Source organism: Aethalodelphis obliquidens, unplaced genomic scaffold (assembly GCF_003676395.1).
Source record: "Aethalodelphis obliquidens isolate GAN/ISIS:26980383/991018 unplaced genomic scaffold, ASM367639v1 scaffold408, whole genome shotgun sequence".
NCBI classification, from domain to species: domain Eukaryota; kingdom Metazoa; phylum Chordata; class Mammalia; order Artiodactyla; family Delphinidae; genus Aethalodelphis; species Aethalodelphis obliquidens.
The window spans coordinates 1-4810 of record NW_020838322.1 but is presented as its reverse complement, the minus strand read 5'-3'; the positions used below and the strand labels follow the sequence as shown (position 1 = coordinate 4810).

General features: G+C 60.3%; 1 long non-coding RNA gene across 1 annotated transcript; it reads right to left on the bottom strand.

Moving 5' to 3' along the window:
- Positions 1-4060: 4060 nt before the first annotated feature.
- Positions 4061-4810, bottom strand: LOC113616716 (uncharacterized). Its single transcript, XR_003431393.1, has 2 exons — positions 4757-4810; positions 4061-4195 (listed from the first exon to the last, which is right to left on the bottom strand). It is a non-coding gene; the product is annotated as an uncharacterized LOC113616716 (long non-coding RNA).

Below are 4810 nucleotides of genomic sequence, written 5' to 3'. Positions count from 1 at the left end.
CCCCCCCCACCCCCCCCACCCCCGCACCACCAGGCCCTTACCTTGGTTATTTTTAACCTGAAGGGTGAGTTGAGCACTCTTGGTGAGGGCCACCTTCTCCTGCAGGCCAGATGCTTGTCCCCTGCTCCCAACCACGGGCTCCCCTCCCTCCTTTCCTCCCCAGCCTGTCCTCACACAGCCCAGGCTGGGAGCAACTCCCCACTCTCTCTGGACCTGGAGTCCCATGGTGCTGGGGACTGGCAGCCAGAGCCAGGATGCCCAGGGAGGGGCTCTACTTCCCAGATCCTTGACTCAGTTTCCTTTTGTCAGGAAAAGAATTGCCAGGCTGTCCTCTCTGCGCGGTCCTGGTTTCCTTCTGATCCCCAAGTCTGCAGGCAGGTGTCCTCCTGGGAACGTGAGGCTGCATTACTCGGGGGACACATCTGGAGGCCCCAGCCCCTCCCCTGCTGCTCCTGATACAGTGACCACCGTCTAACCGCTCAAACAGGGGAAGGGATTTCCCCACGCCACCAAAGCAGATTCGCACCCAGACCCACAGTCCAGCACCCTCACACGTGGCCTTGGCCACCGTGGGTCCGTGCCCATTCTTAAACACACGCGTACAGATATTTCACACTTACACACTTAAGTCTGCAGATTTTCCTTCTTGCTTTTATGCACACTGAAACACACATTTGCACACATAAGCTTTTACCCCTCCTCTGTCACCCTCTGCTCCCGGTGAGGGGCGGGGTAGGGTGGGGAGGGGCAAGAGGCGTTAATCCCAGGGCCTGAGGCGGGAGGGGGTGGGGGCTGCTCCCTTCCGCCTCTCTGGGCTGCCAGAGGGTGCAGGTGCTGCTGAGGCTGGCTGGGGTCCTGGCCGCCCCAGGGATTTACAGGAGCTGGGCCCCAAGCTCTGCGTTCTGCAGGGCAGGGGCGGGGCTCTGCCGTCTGCTCCCCCTCCCCAGGTAGAACCCCAGCGCTCCCTCCCGACCATCGTGGGGCTCATACTCACACATCCATCTTCATGGGTGTCCCCCAGCGCCCCAGGCCCTCAGGGCCCCCCTCCCCAGCCTCCAGTGATGCTGTCTCTCAGAGGCGGTAGGTGTCAGGGCTTCAACAGGCCATGCCTGTTATGACTAAGTGGACATTGTGTGCAGGGAACAAAGCCAGACTCCCCTGCCCTGGCTTGCCCTACACCCTCACACCCAGGAACGCTCTCCCAGCTGCCCCTCCCAAACCATCTCCTGTCACCTCTCAATATAGCTCTAGAGTGGGGAGGTGGGTAGGACGGACAGGGGTCAACTTCTCTGCTTTCCACCAAATATGTGGTCTCTCCCCCAATGCGCCAACTCCTTAGGACCCTCCACCGCCCCATTAATGGACTCAGGGATACATCTGTCTGCAGGGAACCTGTACTCCATATCCAGTGTCCTTGGGGGGACCTGAATCAACCCCACATTCCCGCCTCCGGCAGGTACATATGCCAAATTGTTCCCCCAGGGGATGCAAGCTACTTGTCCCCAGCTCTAGGTCACTGGAGGACCTAGCGTGCAAGCTGGGGGTCAGCCTGTGGCCCAGTGCGCCACTGCCTGGTTCCCATTGCCACGGGGACGTGATAAGGGGCTGAGAACACCAGGTCAGGCTGGGTCAGGCCCAGATGACAAAGACTAGGCTTTGTCCTCAGGGAACCCTATGTCCTGAGCAGGCCAGACTGGGTACAGGTGGAGTGGGGGTGAGGGGTAGGCAGGCAGTTCCCACTGTCTCCTGTGGAAGGAGGAGGAGGGGAGGGGTTAAATTGGTCCCAGGGCTCTGCTTCCCATCTGGTCTGGTTTGCCCTTCTCTCCCTTTCCTAGGTCCCCTTCTCTCCCCAGCTCTCACATCCATCCCTGCTCTCCGTCCTCCCTCCACTGCCTCCTAGAGCAACTCCTCATTCTGCTAGAAGTCCTGGCCAGTGAGGGCACGGGATGGAGACTGCTGCCACAGGGAAGGGGACGCGGAGGCAGGGCTAGCCTTGGCACCGGGTTGCCCCTCTTGTGCCTGGCTCCCTGTATGTCTGCCTCCCTTTCCCTCTTCCTGGTTCCCTGTCTCAAAGTTGGGCCTGGCCTCTGATTCTCCCTCGCACCACGTTTCTGCCCATCGCGGGGTCTGACATGCCTGCATTTCCATAAGTCTCTGCCTTCTCTAAGCCCACCTCGGTTTGCTCTCTGCCTGTCTCATCTCTGCCTCCACACCCTGCTCCAGGGTCTTCATCCGCTTCTCTCTAACCTGTTCTCCACTTTCCTGACTTTGCTTGCATCTGAAGGTGACCCAGGATTCTCTCCTTTGCCCAGTACCGCCCCACCTCGCTCTCCCAGCTTCTTGATCCAAGGCTCACCCTCCCTGTCTCCTCTCCAATCCTCTCTCGGCACCCTCCTTCTGTGGCTCGGCTGCCAGCCCTGTCAACCGCCCCCCATCCCCCGGTCTGCTGCCCAGTCTCTGGCTGTTCCTCAGCCTCTCTCCTCTGCTCTGGGAGCTTGGATTCTCTGGGCATCCCCTGCGTCTCCCATTTCAAGTGTGTCCCTCTCTTTCCTTCACTTATCTCCTCATTGCTCTCCAGGTCCTTCCTAGGAAGAGGAGCAGGGCTAGGCGAGGAGAGTGGAGGAGGATGTGAGGAGAGGACACAGCACTTCCTCTATCTTTTCTCTCTGTTGGTTTCCCTGGTCACCGTCCTCCAGGTTTTTGAACCCTCTCCTTCTCTCTCCACTACCCCACTCCTCAGGTCTTGCCTTTGGTTTTTTTGTGGGTTTTTTTGTTTGTTTTTTTGCGGTACGCAGGCCTCTCACTGCTGCGGCCTCTCCCGCCGCGGAGCACAGGCCCCGGACGCGCAGGCCCAGCGGCCACGGCTCACGGGCCCAGCCGCTCTGCGGCACGTGGGATCCTCCCGGACCGGGGCACGAACCCGTGTCCCCTGCATCGGCAGGCGGACTATCAACCACTGCGCCACCAGGGAAGCCCAGGTCTTGCCTTTTTCCTTCCCTACTCCCCTTCTCCCCTCTCCCTCTCCTCCCATTCTCTAATACTGGCATTCCCTTCTTCCCAGCTGCTGCATTGGGAGCTCAGAGCCCAGAATGGCTGTGTGTGGTGCATGGGGGAGATTCAGGCCAGGGCCTCCCAAGCCCCTGCCCTCTGTGGCCCATAGTCCCAGGCCTTCCCTGAGCAGCCCAGGTGTGGCAGCGACTCCAGGGGAGCTAGGCTTGTTTAGGTGGAGGGGAGCCTGCTCCTTCCTCCATTTTCCAGCCCTCCGGCAACCCATTCCCTCCCCTCCCTTCCCCAGGGTCCTGCTCACACGTGACTCTCCCCAATCCCTCCTCTGCCTGCCTCCCCTCCAGATGGCCTGCTCTAAATGGGCCAAAGGACCCCCGTCTTCCAGCAAGACCAGACGAGGAGGGTCTCGGGAACGGAAGCTACCGTGGGAAGTAACGAGGGAGAAGAATGGAGTGCCTTGGACCAAGGGCCAGGCCCCGGGAGGAGGTGAGGAGGAGAGGAAGGTGGGCTAGGGTACAGTTCTCCTGGTCGTGGTGGGGAGGTGGTTGGAGACCATGGAGGCTGTGTCTGGAAGGGGGTGGGCTGTGGATGCAAGTCCTTGTGTCCCTCAGATACCTGCCGCGGACGGGGGCTGGGGGCCCACCTGCCCAAGTGGGTCATGCCTCAGGGGGCACCCTTACACACCAAACCTCCTCCCCACAGCCCAGCTTCAGTATTGTCAGAGGTGAGGGTCGTGTTGATCAGATTTGGGGTGTAGGGCCATGCAGGTGGGCTCACTTGCTCTAGAAGAGCCTTAAGGGCCTCCCTAAATCTCCTTTACCTCCCAGGGTCTCTGGGCCAGGGAGAGGGCTGGCAGGAGAGGTGTCGCCTGCTGAGAAGGAAGTGAAGGGGAGCACCTGGCAGGGCTGCACCAGGATGCTCAGAGCCTCACAGGCTCCCTAGGGAGGCCTCTTGGGTCTGGACTCCTCCTCCGGAGCACCCACCCCCACCCCGCGTCCATGTCCCTCTGTTCCTGTGGCTGGCAGACTGCGAAGAAAAGTCTAGAGGCAGGATCTCACTTCAAGGAAAATTGCTTTATTCTGCTTCCTCCAAAGGGGCTGCTCTCCAGGCTCCAGGACTGGGAGCTTCGTTGCACCCTCAGGACGGGGCAGATCAAGGAGATGTGGCACAGCTACTCCTCGTTCAAGCCCTTTGGAAAGGAAACAAAGTCCAAACTAGCTCCGGAGAGGTGGGTGTTGGGCAGGGATGGGCACAGGCAACAAAGGGGAGATGGGCACCGATGGGGGCAGGACCACCGTGTGGCCTGAGGGAGGCCCCCTGGTGGTGGGAGATGGGTCCTAGGGGTCAGTGTGGAGGGCAAGTCCTGGAGGGTAGGGCTCTGGGGTCAGCTGGAGGGATGCTTCCTGGGTGAGGACAAGGGGTCCTCTGGGAGGTGCACCTTAGGTTGGAATTACAAGGTTGAAAGCCTAAACTAGGTGGAAGAGAAGTAGAAATAGCAGTTGGGGGAAATTGGGACACACTAGGTGTCTATCAGTTGGGGTCTTTGCTGACCACCCTAGGGCTGGGATTCACAAAATCATTGGTAGTCAGAATGGGAAGAAGCCTAGAAATCGTGGAGGACTGAGTTACCCCACCTCTGGGGTCGTGGGGTTCAGCTGTGGGGGTGAATGAAGGGGAGGGATGCTGGGGCGAGGGGCTCTGTCTGAGGGGGACCGATGTGTGTGTGGGCGCTGCCATGCAGGAAACCCACCTTGGCGCCGATGTCGCGGCTCTTGGCCCGCAGCTTGTTGACCTGGGACTCGGC